At 41.5% G+C, this 16,388-nt stretch overlaps 1 protein-coding gene across 2 annotated transcripts in view; it reads left to right on the top strand.

Moving 5' to 3' along the window:
• ELP4 (elongator acetyltransferase complex subunit 4) overlaps positions 1-16,388 on the top strand; it is a 244,242-nt gene that overhangs the window by 227,001 nt on the left and 853 nt on the right. The window contains exon 10 of one of the 2 annotated variants that reach the window (XM_089915008.1): positions 1-16,388. This exon is cut by the window's left edge and continues 38,831 nt beyond it. The exons of the other annotated variant lie outside the window; for it this stretch is intronic. The gene's annotated coding sequence lies outside the window, so the exon portion shown is untranslated. 2 annotated transcript variants of the gene reach the window in all.

The raw sequence follows: 16,388 nt of genomic DNA, 5'->3' as shown, positions 1-16,388 counted from the left end.
GTTAACAGATAGACTTAAAATACAATTTAAATCCAGTTCTTATACGTGTGAATAATTTTGCTAAAATTGCATTGTGTTTTATGTAATAAACCAACCTAGGCAGATGTTTTATTACCCAACTGAGTTTTTTAAAAAACACCATGGAAGTATGGGAAGAATAAATATATTTTTCTGATATATTAATAGTAACAAACTTATCCTTATTGAAGTTCTAATTATAGATCTACCTGTGAACTTATTTTTCATGTAGTGCCTTCGTTAGTGTTAAGATGTATACATATAGTTTCAGGGTTTTAGAATAGAGTGTGGTTATTACTAAATCCCTTTAATTGACATAAGTTTGGAAATTCTTTTGACTAGTTTAGAAGTAAAGAATATGTTCTCACTTTTATTTTTTCCATAACTTTTCAGATAGCTTTTGATTCATGATTTTAAAACATAATCAATTATTCTTTTGTGTGAAGTATTAATATTTAATTACAAATTCTAGTTTATGTTGAAAGAAATCGTATGACATTTAAGGTAGACTGTTAAAATATACAAGCCAGCTAATAGATTTAGGACATAAACACTTATAAATCTTAGTGTTACTTAAAAATAAATATATATTGATAACTTGAAGATGCTTGTTGTAATTTTTTCATTTAGAAACAGGACTTTTATGTGCTTGCAATATATTCTGTAATTTACAGATATTTAATTGGGTAATAATTTGATGTATTTGCTTAAAGTGACTTAGAGCAAATAATATCCCTTTAGGGCATAAGTTAGAATGAAAGAAGAAAAAATACCACTCCTTGATAAATCTTGAAAGGAAAAACTCTGTTTTTTCATCACTGTTTGTTAAATTATGAAACTTGTCAATATTGAATTTTAGGAACCATTTGATGATCTTTTTCCACGAATCATGCTTTCCTTTGCTTTCAATGCCTCGACAAATTTTTGTGCACTTATAATATTAAGGGAATCAAAGAGAAATGTACAAATATGTCTATTTCATTTAACTTAGATCTTTAAAATTTAGAGAATTAACCCTACATAACAATTACAAAATTACTTTCCTCCATTAATTCATTTTGGAGCATAATTTTGCATATACCAAAAGGAACATTCCCAAAGCATACCTGCACACTCTGGCTGAAATGACCCCAAATTTCAGAGTTTCTACTTGAACCAGAGTGACTCTTCCTACTGCAGTGAAAACTTGAAACAGGATTTAGCCAATTCCATATATCAGGTTGTTGGTTCTTCTGCATTTTGAGGATCTTTCAGACCTCCTTGTAAAAAGATTTAGCTCAATGGTAAAGTTAAGTGGTGGGGAAAAAATCCTCCACATATAAAAGCAAATGAGTTTTTAGAGAATAGAGAATAATCTCTATGAGAAATTACTTCTAAATTATCCATGTGGAAATTAAACTTAGCTCTTGTTAACATTTCCGTAGAAATATGCATTTTGATTAAACCAAATAAATAAATACAAAAATAAATCCCTAGAAGTAGGCATAGTCATTTGTCTATATACTCACAAATATTTTGCTCTTTTCTGATCATCAGTATTTTTTTCTTGCTTTATTTGCTTCATATCCTTTAACTTTATTTCCCATTATTCATGGAGAGGTTTTCTATCTAAGACTAAATTGATTCTCTGCATACTTCTTATCTGTGAAGTCACTTCAGCAGAGAGTTACTCTTTGGAGTAAGGTCCTCATCTCTAATCTGTATCCCTCAGCTAGTGCACTCGGTCTGGTGCTGCCCCATCACCGCCCTAAGGCATGTAGAGAGAGGGCTCTCGCTTTGCCCAGTCTGTTCACTGAGCTCCCTTTGAAATTGGTGAGGAAGGAGGTCTGTGGAGGGGAGAGATAGATGTACTGGGTGACTATTTGAAACCAGTGTAATCTGTAAATTTGCCGTAAACTTTTAGTGAGAATTGGGGCGGGGGTTTCCGAGTTAACATGCAGAAATCAAAAGGAAAATGGAAGTTTCATTTCATTACCGAGGGTTCTGATATGAAAGGGATTTTTTCTAAAATTTTACCAAGATTTCGGCAATTAATCTATACACTTAAAGATATTAAAATATTCCTAACGTTGCCATGTTATATGTATATTTATATGTATAAATAAACATCACACTCATATACACACGCGCAAACACACAATAGCACTTATCAAATAATACTGCTTTATACCACCTGGCTGTTAATTTAAATTTGGAGCAAGTGAAATATACACCACCTAGGAGAGTGTACCTTTGACCATGAAGAGTGCGGAAAATCACCGCTGTAATTGATACTTTTCATTCATCATGAAAAGTTTTTATACTGTCAGTAGAGAGAAAGCCACATTTCATTTTGTCAAGCCAAAAACATACTATCTAACCGCCTTTGTATAAAAGCTAACACAACATGTCAAAAATAATAGCATAGCCCTCAATATACATTGAACTGGTGAAAGCAGTTAGGAACGGTTTGGCAAAGATAAAACGTAAAGTTAAGTTTTACATTATTTTCTTTTCATTCACATTCACACCAGGTAGACTTTTGTCAAATACCTATAGTAAAGAAGAACTTGTTCACACATGCAGAACAAAATAAAATAAGATTAAAAGCTCCAGGAAATCTGCCTGCTTCAAAAAACCATTAAAGTGTGCCTATCCCTCAAGCCTTACAAATGTGTTAATTGTCGTGTTTCAGTCATGTAAATATGTTTCAGCATAAAGTAAGCAAGATTTCCTGTTATAGAAGCACTGCTATCTGGGGGGGTGTGGGTAGGGAGGGACGAACAAGGACTAAATAACACACTGTAATGAAACCTGCCTTTGGGCAGCACATGCCTCAGTTCTGAATGCCCAGAAATACTTCACAGACGCTCTGGGCTGCCTAGCAATGGGGATTTCTAATTCTGGCTAGCTTGACAAAGTAAATACAACTATTGAACATAAGGCAGCTCCTAATAAAAAACAACAATTCCCCCTTGTAAACACCTACAGTTGGCCCCATTAAAAATTCTTTCTTCATATCCAGGAACTAGCAAACCCTTAAACGTGGGGATCTCAAAGTAACTACAGAGCAGTTGGGAGATTTAATGCTGTCGACATGTTGTACATTGCCATTTCCACCGAGCCCTTCATACCCCATCTCGGGGCTTTGTGGAGCAATGTTCCGCATGCACTGTAGGGCATTATGCAAGCAAACACATTGGCTATTATGCTCCCAGGACTCATTCATGGACAGCCAAAAGGAAATCAATATATGTTCATACTTACATACAAAAATATATGGTTGAGGGCGTGTTCATCCAAAGCTGCCAATTTGGAGTTACTTAGTGGACTGAAATTAGTGTGATAACTTAAGCAATTATCTGATTTCAAAATTCTCTGATCCCTGCTTTTTCACATGTTAGAATTCATCTCTTCCATTAGCTATGTATCAGTCAGACCTCTGCCAGTCCCTAAGTTAAAGTGCATCTGCTATAGTTTCAGAAATCTCTAGGATTTAGGGATCAGCCTTGAGCTTACACACATATTTATCTGCTAACAGTTTACTGAGTAGGAGGCTTCAGATTATAGTAAAGAGCAAACATTAGTTTGAATTCTAGCAGACGAGCAGATTGTACCTTTTGCCACCTCCAAAATAGTTTCCATATGCTTTAAGAGAAAAAAAGTTCTCATATAATTAGTAGTTTGAATTTATTTCTAAAAGAAGTGTTTTTTTCAAGCTCAACATTCAGATCTGAAAACGGTATATGTTCCTAAAATATCTTACTATTCTTAAGCCATCGGAGGGGTAGTACCAAAATATTGCTTCTAAAATGTTTCCTCACTTGTCTCGGATAAAAAAGGGGCCTTCTGGACAAAGCAGGCTTGAAGAGCCCATCAAAACGACGGTCTCTCCACAGAAAGATCTCAGCCTTCTTCCGCTTACTGCCAGAGCAGCAGTAGGCCCTAGATCTCAAGAGTCTCTCAGCTTGGCCCTGCTCAAGCTTAATTCAGATTCCATACACTCTGGAGCTTATATGCTCCTGCCTGCATTGTGAGATCCAGAGCCCATACAAGCCTTGGGTTAAGCAGAGTTGGAGACCAGTCAAAAGGTTGCCAGAGTGAAAAGCCCTGCTACAATTCAGGAAGGATGAATGAGAGGGAGTCCGTTCAGGAGATATGGGGAGTCTCATTCAGGCCGTAATGCACAACCACAGGATCACAGTGGCCATGTGGGACTTAACCACCCCATTCCTTTATCCTTTATCCAACCCAGAGAAGAGGCTAGTCGGGGGGGGGGGGTGGCGGGGTAGGCATCTTTCACAGTTTCTACTGTCCAAGTTTAGGTCACAATTCAAGTCACTTTATTCCAACTGTTACCTAAATGATATATTTTTTTTCAGTCCTGCTCATGTTAGAACATAAATGAGAATAAAATGTGCAAAAGAAAAAGGAGAGACCCAAAGAAAAGAAAAAGATACTGCCTTTAGTTTGTGTAGAAGGCACAACTTTTTTTTTTTTTTTTGCGGTACGCGGGCCTCTCTCTGTTGTGGCCTCTCCCGTTGCGGAGCACAGGCTCCGGACGCGCAGGCTCAGCGGCCATGGCTCACGGGCCCAGCCGCTCCGCGGCATGTGGGATCTTCCCAGACCGGGGCGCAAACCCATGTCCCCTGCATCGGCAGGCGGACTCTCAACCACTGCGCCACCAGGGAAGCCCGAAGTTACAACTATTTTAAGGAAAGTTCTCCAGGAATAATCTAGTTTGTTCTCCATCAGTGTATGAAATAAAGGAGGAGAATAACATGACTCCCCATATCTCCAATGTCTGAAAGTTCAGGAACATTGGAACTGAAACATGGTGGTATTCTTATTATGATGTAGTCCAAAAGATGCTGACTCACATTTTAAGAGGATTAAACGCAACAAGCCATCCCCACAAACAGCACTGCCAGAGTCTTTCCTCCATGCACACTTCACACAGGGCCCAACCCCTCCACCTGGAATCTTCCTGCTGGGCAGGCATGAGGCTGGGAACCACCACGCCCCACAGGAGCACGGTGGGAGTGGGAGGACCCTGTGGGTCACTTAGTGACTAGAATGTCTTTTCTGAATCAAAAGAAAGCAGGAAAAAAAAAAAAAAGAAAGCAGGATCTAGAACAGCCTGTGTACACCACCTTTTGGAAAATTCTGTCTTTAATAGAATACACGTCCGCAACAACTGTTGTTTTCTGTTATTGACCCACAGCATCCTCCCACTCCCACCGTGCTCCTTCCAAGACAAACTTCTCCTAGCCGCGGCCACTCCCCTGTTTGGTGACTGCTCCAGAAAAGGTGCCCTTTTTTCTGTCCTTCAAAAATGCCAAGCTTATTCCTACCTTAAGACTTTAGTATTTCATTCCCTTTGCCTGGAAACTTCTTTTTCAGGTCCTCATTGGTCTTTTCTGAAAATTTAGATCTTAGCTCAAATGTGCTCTGCAGAAAGGCTTTCACCAATTAGGGTAGTACCCCCAGACAGTATCATATCACCATGTTTCATTTCCTTAAAAGACTTCTCACTGTCTGAATTATCTTCTCCATTGGTTGGCTTTCCTGTATGTTAGCTGTCTCTCCTTGTGTTAATAAGTGTCTATGTATTGTCCCTTTCTGAAGTTGTAAGTTTTTTGAAAGCAAGGATTTTGCCGGTCTTGTTCAGTATTTCACCTCCAGTGCTTAGAAAAGTTCTGGCACATAGAGCAGTGAGTTAGAATGTGGACTTTGAAGCCAGAATGCCTGAGTTCAAATCCCATTCGAATACCCTGAAGTTGCATCATCACTTCGGTAGTTTTCAGACTTGGTCACGTATTCTACAACCAGTTGAAAGGGAAGCTTGGAAGTAAAGTCTTTATTCAGGAGGGCCGTATATCCCCGGGTTCTTCTACTAAAGGAGGAAGGGAGAGTGGACACTGGAGGTTAATGACAGTCTCTATCAGAGTCCACAGCCCTTCGGAATCCAAATATCCGTGCACAGCCTCTTCCCACACACTTACCTCTTCTTCGGGGGTGAGTGGGGAATCCTACAGCAGAGAAACTGCAAAAATTCCCTGCCCTGGCAGTAGAGGAGTGTAGCCCAGTTTGTAGCCCTCAGTTCTGCCCTCTGGAAGGAACTCCCTTGTCCACTCTCCTTTGTATCCCTTTAGAAAGTTATTCCTTGTCCATTATCATTGACGGCTACGTGAAGTCACTATTAGAGTCTGGGCCCTTTGGGGGCTGCACAGTTTTTACAGCCCACTTATTGATAGATCAGATTTGGGGACTTAAGATTTCTTTAGGGGTTGAATACTCATAGACTCTTGACCAGGCTTGTAGTTTCTTTGGCAAAACAACTCCCTCAAAATTTTATGAGGTTCCGGGTTGATTTGCTTCCCTTTGCTTCCACAGGCAAGTAATCACAGCCAAAGAGTTGTCCAGACATAGTTCTCAGATTCAGCTGCAGGAGACAGATCCCATCTGATTATTTGATGCAGTCAGAAAGGTTATACCAGAAAACTGGGACCTAGTGCAATAATTGGAAGTGCAATAATTGGAAGGGCTGAAGGATAATGTCACCAAACTGGCCTCCAGTTTGGCCTCCACCAAAGTCAGGAAGGTGAGGAACTGGGAGACCACAACTGGAGCTATTCACTGAAAGCACACAGCTCCGTGGCTGCAATCTTGGGGCAAGTAACTTCCCGCTGCCACTGCTGCCAGTGCTTCTTGGCCCCCATCAAGCAAGTCACTGGGCACTGAAACACTGGGCTGGCCTCCATTTCCACAGCTGCCTCTCTGCTCCCATGAAGCCTATGAAGCTGTTGACTAGTCACTAGAATGCAGAAAAACACAACAACAAAAAAAACTGTCCCTGCAACAGTGCTTGCCAATTGCAGCAGTAAAAGTAGCAGGAGGAGAGCACCTGCTTCTCTTCCACCTTCTAAATAGTACAGCTGCGTCTAACTGGATAAGCCTAATTCACACTTTTCCAGCCTCTTACCTGCAGGCAGACATACCACAAGGCAGTTGAAATGGGCGCATGTCCACCACAACTCTTACCTTGTAAGACTTGAATCTTATTTTCTGGCCTCTCTGTTCTACCTATACCCATCTCTTTCATCTTACTTGTAACTAGCTTGAAACCATCTGAAATAATTGACTTGAGAGGGAAGGCAACACCCTTAATCTGACTTTTGTCTCTGAGCCGGCCCCCATTTTCTGGCCAGCCTCTTAATGAGGTATTTCACCAAGGCTTAGGGGCAAAGACATCTGTGAAGGTTGCCTGCTCTGGTGTGCAATTGCAGAAATAGCTGGGTTTTTTCAACTTTCTGACATCCCAAATTACCAAGCTTTTATTCACTTTAAGTTGTGAGCTGCAGGCAGGGCATTTCCTTTAATAGATTTGTAGTCCCTCTACCTCTTCTTGCATATTCTACAGCTCTAGCCTAAGTTCATTTCTCTTTTGTAAATAATTTTGCCAAAAATGGCAAGAAGCCACTAACACAACAACATCCTGAATTTCTCCAGTGTTTCAACTAGAGTCACAGGCCTAACAAGGGTTGTCAGCTTTCCAATTTGTGATACTGACCTCACTGCCCACCTTCCAACCACTAAGCCAACTTAGATTTTTCTTTTTTTTAAACATCTTTATTGGCGTCTAATTGCTTCTCAATGGTGTGTTAGTTTCTGCTCTATAACAAAGTGAATCAGCTAACACATATATGTGGAATCTTAAAAAAAAATGGTTATGAAGAATCTAGGGGCAGGACAGGAATAAAGACGCAGATATAGAGAATGGACTTGAGGACACAGGGTGGGGGAAGGGTGAGCTGGGACAAGGTGAGAGAGTGGCATGGACTAATATATACTGCCAACTTAGATTTTGATGGTAGAACTCGATCCATTTTTCAGGTACCAAATTCGCCATAAGGAAGATATAGGTTAGGCTGCTATTAAAGAAATTCAAAAATGCAGTGGCTTAAATAATATGGAACACATACCCCATAAAAGCTCAATTCGGTGACCCAGGGCTCTTTTGGTGTCAAGATGCCCTAAACTAATTCTGTGGTTTTGCTATGCCCTCCTCAGCCCATAGCTTCCGTTTGATGGCCCAGGACAGCTGCTTCAGCACCTACCCTCAAGTCCACATTTCAGCTAGTGGGAAGAGGGAAGTTTGGCTTGTCCCTAACGTTGTGGAGCCTAGAGCAGGAATGCAAATAAAAGACCACATTATTATATGCCTCAATATTTTAAAGTTATCAAGCCAAAAAATCATTAAATATGCTTTCCCTTCCTTCCTTCACAAATATACCTACCTGGAAAGCCAAGTTTAAATTTAGGATCAGGGCTCTACTCCAGAACATGGAGACATAGCAAGAACGGGCCTACAGCCCATCTCCTTTCTCTCCCCACCCCTGTCTCCTTCCCACACACAGCGGGCAACGTGATTGTGCTTGGGGACACCCAGGCTTCACATCCAAACTCTGTCCACACTCCCCACAAACAGCCACCCCTTGGCTCCTGCTGAGGCCCCAGGGTGTGCACGCAGACAACACAGTTCGCCCACGGCGGACAAACCTGGGGAAGAGACCTGTGCAGGCTTTGTGGCCATTTGCACAGGGAGTTCTGAGGTTCTGAGTACCCAGAGTGTGTCCTATAATGAAGGGTACAGGCTCTAGATGGGCACATCCCCTTCACCCTGTTAATTCCTCACCCCATGAGGAGGGGTGGGTCAGGGCCCAGAGCGGGGGCCCTCTTGCTGGGGTCGAATAACAATGCCAAGGGAAAAGGGAAGTAATTGGCACCTCCCCCTCTCTAAGGATCTAACCTTGAACTTAATCATAGCACTTCTGCTCAAGATGAAGCAACCAGAGCTTAATCACTCAGCCTCAGCTATTGGCAAAGGCAGCTGGGGAGCGTGGCCTTTATTCTGGGAGGCCATGTGTCCCACTAATACTCAGAGATTCTTTTACTCGCTGCAAAGGAAGAGAATAGATATTGGGAGTAAGCTAGCAATGTCTGCCACAGACACATGCCTTTTCACAAATCACACTTTTGTTTAGACAAGTGAGTTCTTCACAATCTGCTTTCAGAGAGGTGAGTTTGGAGGCAAGACAATACTGTCAGTTATAATTGACGGTCAGAATAATTGCACACCTGAGCATTTTTCAATGGGCAGCCAATGTGCAATGTTCCAGCTCTGAAATTTTGTCTAATTTTCAGATCAATCAGGAAGAACCAAATGAATTTTTTTCAATTCAAAGGATATAGTATGATTATGACATTCAATAAAACAATTTTAATCCAAAACCCTGGGGATGAATTGGATCTTAAACAAACAAACAAAACTGAAACCTAAAACCTGACCATGTTTTGGCAGCATTTCTTCCAGAAATATTCGGCTGCTATCAAACATACACTTAGCAATCCAAAAGGAGCAAAAATATGGTTCTGGCATGATTTCCACTGCCCTACTCATATATAAGAGTAACACAAAATTCACCAAAATTAGGCAAATGCATCTTCCACATTGCAAAATTTTAGCCAGATGTAGAATAACTACAATGTAACATTGTATTGTAATAATGTAATGATTATGGAATAATATAAATGCAATAATATAAAAATATAATAATTATATAACGGCATATAACACTGCGGGCTTTTTGCAAGCTGAAATAACACTCTGAAATCTTGTGAAGAAATAATAGTGATGATGAATAACATCAAAGCCTGCTTCATCTGGTTCCTTCCCTCTACCGTCCTCCTAGCGCCCCCCGGAAGGAAATCAGTCTCTCCACAAATGAAATGTATCTCTTTTTATGATACAAGAGAGACTCTGAGCACTACTTTAACCCCTGCCCTCTGGGCTGGTGGGGGCATCAGGTGTGCATTTCCTTGGTCAGAAACTAAGTAGGGAGCCTTCCGCCATTAGCAGAAGCTCACACACAGAGTGAATGCTTTGGGAGGGTGATCGTTTCGCTATGGCCCTTCTCAAAACTGTAGCTGACTACTGGTTGTCTCCCAGTATCCATTTGCTCCTTCTTCCATAGTAATGCGTTTGCTGACATCTTAACATATTTTAAAACATTTCCTAGCCTCCCTCACAACCAGGTGTGGCCATGTTTAAGTTCTGGGTGCGTATGGAAGTGATGTGTCCAACTTGCAAGTCTTCCTTCATGGCCCCTGCTTCCCACCAGCTGAGAGAGAGCAGAAAGATCAGCCTTGGAGCCAGAAGTGGGAGCTGCTTGTTGAGGATGGCAGACCAGTCCTTCCAGCTCAGCATTGCCTACTTCTGGCCCGTAAAGTGGGAGATAAATAAACTTCTGTTTTTTAGCCGTTTTCTGAAGTGGGTTGGGATATTTCTGTATGGCAGCTACTTAGCCTGTACTCTAATTCATTCCCTACCATCCAGAGCAGTGCCTCATAACACAGAGTATGGCTACAGAAGTCAGCAAATCATGCTCCAGGTTAGGGCATCAGACAGCTCTTGAAAGAATCAATGGAGTGGGATGGCAAGTCTTTTGTGCATTGGTTTGCTGCCCGTGATATAAAGAAGGGGAAATGCTTTTAAAACTTGAGTGGAGAAGCTTCATCTTCTGACATTTCTTTTGTTATCGTGTCAGCATTAAATACATGTGCAAGATAGATTTTTTTTTTAATAAATATGGGCTTCCCTGGTGGCACAGTGGTTAAGAATCTGCCTGCCGGTGCAGGGGACACGGGTTCAAGCCCTGGTCTGGGAAGCTCCCACATGCCGTGGAGCAACTAAGCCCGTGCGCCACAACTACTAAGCTTGCGCTCTAGAGCCTGCGAGCCACAACTACTGAGCCCACGTGCCACAAATACTGAAGCCCACGCGCCTAGAGCCCGTGCTCCGCAACAAGAGAAGCCACCGCAATGAGAAGCCTGCGCACTTCAACGAAGAGTAGCCTCCACAACTAGAGAAAGGTTGCGTGCAGCAACGAAGACCCAACGCAGCCAAAAGTAAATAAATAAATAAATAAAATTTTAAAATAGATAAATAAAAATAAATAAATGGACCCCAAATTGCCTCCTTAATACAGCCATGCATATTTTCACTGGCCCAGAAGCCAGGCACCTGACATGCCCCATTTTCACTATTGTCTTACTAAGTAGGAGGGAAACTATTTAGCCTTTTTAAATCTTCGCAGAAGCGGAGACAATGACTGCAGTTTCCTTTTATGTTTATATTTCTTTACAGCACTGCAGTAGAGGGCAATGTGTAGTAAATGCTCAGACTTAGTGATGAGACCTGCTGGCCAAGTCCAGTATTCTGTTGCTTACAAATATATGTTTTTCATTAAATTTGTAGATTCACTTCCTTGCCCTAATAAGCTCACTTATTTTTATCTTTCCCAAAGGTATTTTTACGAGCCACCTCAGATGCCTTCCTGAAGCAAAAAGAGGTAGAAATAAATTAGCGTAGTACTTAATAATTCACAAAACACTTCATATCTCATATGATCCCCATAACGGTCTTATGAGGGGAGAATTATTCACTTGTGATAGATGAGGATACTGAAGCTAGACAGGTCAAGTGACTTATCTGAAGTCACATTGAGAGCGAGTGACAGAGGGAGGTATTAAACTGTCACTGGCTGCCTCTGTGAAGGGACCAATGTAGAACCTATATGTTCTAAGGTGTTTACAAGTTTTAATTTAAATTGGTTGTGTTTTAAAGAAAAAAGAAAAAAACGATTAGGAAGTATTTTGAAATATTAACTCCTATTTCTGTGATTGTGAGTAATGGAAAGGTTGACTTTTCAGGAAATGTCATAAATTTTAAAGAATTAAAACAAATATTCATTTGTTAAGGGTTAAAATGTACTACATCAGTTGTTTTCAGAAAACAAACAGTGCCTGGTGGTTTGGTCTTGGCAAAATATGAAAAATGTAAATTGATTTAACTTACTTTAATGGTATTTACCGGCAATTTGTCTCAAATCCAGGTGTAACCTAGATTCATTATCTTGCCCCTTCTGTCTGGGAACTGGGAGTGCTGAGCACAGGTCTGGCAGGCTGGGAGAAAAGGAATTAGGAAGAGAACTGTGGAGCCAGGAAACCCAATCCTATGTACGATCAGTAGAGTTGCTGACTCAGGAAGGAACAAAATATAGTCAGTGGCTCAGCCCAATAAAGGGACAGAGAGGTAGGCAGAGGGGGAAGAATCTCGGTCCAGCTCGGCTTGGTACTCCCTGGGGCCACAGAGCAAAGCACTTCCGCTGCTACTTCTTTATTACGACCCAGGGCTTCCTATGGGGCTGAGGGTGCCTTTTGGCAGGAACTCCCCCAATCCGCCAGGGCATTTTGTCAGCCTCGCTCTTTCCCACCTTGTAGTGCTGAAGAAAAGGAACCCATTAACGCAGTGGGATGAATCGCTGTGAAGCACATAGGCCTCTGCGGAACCTTGGGAGTTGTCGCACCTTTCCCAGATCCCTTTGCCTACATAGAAATCCTCATTCTAGACAAGGCATTCATGGAAGAAATAGGCAGGCAGGCAGCCAGACAAGCATCTCCTTCCTCAGCAGCACAATCCCTTCCTCCCAGAATTTGGGAAAAGAAAATCAGGTGGAAAAATTTTAGCTCAAGATGTAAGGTAGGGCTTCCCTGGTGGCACAGTGGTTAAGAACCCGCCTGCCAATGCAGGGGACACCGGTTCGTGCCCTGGTCTGAAAAGATCCCACATGCCGCAGAGCAACTAAGCCCGTGTGCCACAACTACTGAGCCTGCACTCTAGAGCCCGCGATTCACAACTACTGAGCCTGCGCTCTAGAGCCCACGAGCCACAACTACTGAGCCTGCGCTCTAGAGCCCGCGAGCCTCAACTACTGAGCCTGCCGTCTAGAGTCGGCGAGCCACAACTACTGAAGCCCGCGCGCCTAGAGCCCGTGCTCCACAACAAGAGAAGCCACCGCAATGAGAAGCCAGCGCACCGCAACGAAAAGTAGCCCCCGCACCCCCCCGCCCCCCGCTCTCAGCAACTAGAGGAGAAACCTGCGTGCAGCAGCGAAGACCCAGTGCAGCCAAAAATTAAATAAATGGATAAAATAAAATAAATTTTTAAAAAGATGTAAGGTATGTTTTTGGCGCTGGCCTCAGAACCCCAGGTATAAAATGAGAAAGATGAGTACCTTGATCTGGTTTACAAGATTGAATCTCTAAAAGATTTTTTGATAGTCTTGATTTTTACTGAAACCATAACCATTATCAAGGTCCAAACGTTTATACCCCCACAGCCTTGCAGCTTTGGTCTAAAGAGGTCACCATACTGTGTAGAGTATCTTACAGCACATTTTCTCAGAAGACAGATCTGGGGTACAGCAGCATCTGAACGTTTACGTGTCAAGTGTGTAAATGCTTTGGAAGCCTCAGAGGGAAAGTGCCTGACACACCTGGCAAGCCTGGAACCTGATCTCTCCTTCTTCCTCGCTGCTTCACATCGCACTGACATGGTGCACGGGGGGAGGCTTAGAAAGGGAGAAAACAAAACCCACTGCTTGAGAATTTAGGCTGCAGAGTAAGCTCGTTCGAGTAATAATCAACAAAAGCTGGCAAAATCACACGTAGATTCACATGTTTCCAAGAGCCATCCTTTGGCTTTTTTCAAAGGACACGGGTGTGCAACTAGCTTTTACGGTGTGACATTTGGTTAGAAGCATTTAACCACATCACCCCAAATTTTTGTGCTCAGAAGTTACACACGAATGCTATTTGACTCTTCAAAGCCATTCAACCTGAAAGATTTCCAAGCATGTCACACGTCACATTTAGCTACTTTTGCTATGAAGGGCTTTCCGCCAACTGGCTCACACTCATTGCCTAGAGAAGCAAAGGAAGAGAAATTTTTAGCAAATAGGTAAGCTCCTGAAATAAATGGTATTATGCTGGTTCTGAATAAACTACATTGGTTTCCTCATTTGGATTGTCAGAGCAGTAGAAGCCTTCCACCAAATGCATCTTAGAGATGTATCCATTCCACCGTTAAGCAAATCACCATTTCTGTATGTCAGAATCCAGTTCAGTATTTAACACCTAGCCCACCTCGGTGAAGCTTTTTCTGGCCCCCTTCCCCACAGTACGATTTCTGCTTTGTCTCTGCCGTTCTTGTAGACAAAACTTGGACTGCTCACTATGAGGGTTACCTGTGTGCTTGCCTCATGCCTGTTACTGGATTGTAAGGCAGCACGGAGTGTGGAGGGTGCTCTGTTCACATATCTTTTCAGAATGCCTTGCTTCGAGTAGATTCTAAATATTTGTTGACTCCAGTTGATTTCCTAAACAGCCTAATCACCATCTGACCTCATCTTTGTGAGGTCCCAAACAAAAGTACATAAACACACACATGAAAACACACACATAAGGTTTTTTTTGTTTTTTGTTTTTGTTTTTTTGCGGTACGCGGGCCTCACTGTTGTGGCCTCTCCCGTTGCGGAGCACAGGCTCCGGACGCGCAGGCTCAGCGGCCATGGCTCACGGGCCCAGCCGCTCCGCGGCATGTGGGATCCTCCCAGACCGGGGCACCAACCCGTGTCCCCTGCATCGGCAGGCGGACTCTCAACCACTGCGCCACCAGGGAAGCCCCCACACATATGTTTTTTAATGGTGACTTTTCTTTAAGTTTCAGAGAGCCTTCAGGTCATGCATATACCCTAGTCATTTTTCCTTTGCTCATTAGCAATTACTACAAGATCTTAAAGAAACATTTAAACTCAGCCATATAATTAAATATCTCTTCCCCTCCTGCTTCCTCACATGAACACTGATAGAGTTAACACTACTGCAAAGACATTCGTGTCCTCAGACTTTAGAGTCACGCATGTCTTTTAGATTCCTTCCTGAGCCTTTCACACTTTCATTTATACCTTAAACCCTTTCTGAAACTAGGGTATGAAGAAATGAAAGAATTGTTTAAAGCAAAGGCAAAATATGTCTTATTTGAGTTCTTTTTTATTATTCAAGAAATAGACATTTAATGACTTAAGTGACAGGCTGGGTGCTAAGCATACAAATGAATAATACTATATTTATATTACTGTATGGATATTATAGCTTTTCTGGACCTTTCTGACATCTTTGTTGATCACATATCTATATAATAATGTCTTTCATCCTAGATATACTTGTACCAGCAAACTGAAATCAAGGAAGAATATTTTCATAAATTATTTTTAATGTTTTGATCCTTGCACACAGCTTGTGTTTACATGACAATAAACAAGCCTTTTATCAGGAAAGAAACTAGCCAGAACATATGCTGGTGGATCACAATATTTTGACCCAAAAAAATGGTTTTTCCCTTTTTCATCTTGATTTTTTTTTTTTTTCAAATTGAAGGGAGTTTTCAAATGAAGGGTTTCAGGTAGGTTGTCTCCAGGCCAGTTCACCTCATCAAGGCTTTGCTTAGTCATCAGGGGATGACCCCATCCTGCCCTACTTACCTTTAGCCTCACACACCCACTCTGCCTCACGCAAGAAACATGTTCCTTTGAGTTTGGATTTTTATGAAACAAATCATGTGGTCTAGGAGCACTGATAGTTGAAGGAATTTGATAGAGATCCTTTTGAAAACCAAAAAAGGTCTTTTGAAATATGAATATTTCTCCCTAATTACAGTAACTGTTTTGTAATGATGGTTGGTTACTGGGTCTCCTTAAATCAACCTGTATCTGCAGAAAAACAGTTAGGATGGAGAGATGTTCAAAGCTACACTGTACGTTTGAAAACATGACCCAACATGATGCATAGAAACTACCAAGACCTATAGCAGATGTTATGGCTGACTTATCTGGGTGTATGAAAAATATTGACCCTTTGATTGGTATCATTTTTTTCATTATGTCAATATGACATTTGTCTATGAAAATTGTAAGTTCCTTAAAGAAAGTATAGCCTTAAAATAAAAATCATCAGGTCAACTTAATAGACAAAGGGAAACAAGCATTTGTGGGAATCCATAATTGCTGAAAAGCTACATTCAGTTGAAAAATAATACCATCTTGGAGCTCTAGCCAAAAAAAAAAAAAAAAGCCAGAAAACAACCCTGCCATTATTACGTGATATTTTTCAATTATGCTTTTATTTATGCACTTACATGTTTTCATTTCTACCTAAGTAAGAAAAATCTTAATACATTTAGGTTTGGACTCTGGAAATGTGCCACTAAGATTCCTGGTCCAGTTTCTGTAATGGCTACAATTTGTAAAATCTAGTAGGAATAGGATGTGATTATATTGGGCTTCAGTCTGAAGAATTGTTTTAGCAGGAATTTTATATGCAAGACTACATGCTGATCAACAGAGCATAATATTGTATTCTGAAGTGTGCTGGCAAAAGCAAAATTAATTATTTCTTTTCTTCTTTCTTTCCTTCCCCTGAAATCTTCT

Source organism: Delphinapterus leucas, chromosome 7, assembly GCF_059928025.1.
Source record: "Delphinapterus leucas isolate spDelLeu-1000000601 "Yukka" chromosome 7, BTC_Dleu_Yukka2, whole genome shotgun sequence".
Lineage (NCBI taxonomy): Eukaryota > Metazoa > Chordata > Mammalia > Artiodactyla > Monodontidae > Delphinapterus > Delphinapterus leucas.
The sequence above is the reverse complement of the archived record's forward strand: the minus strand, read 5'-3'. Positions and strand labels throughout refer to the sequence as shown.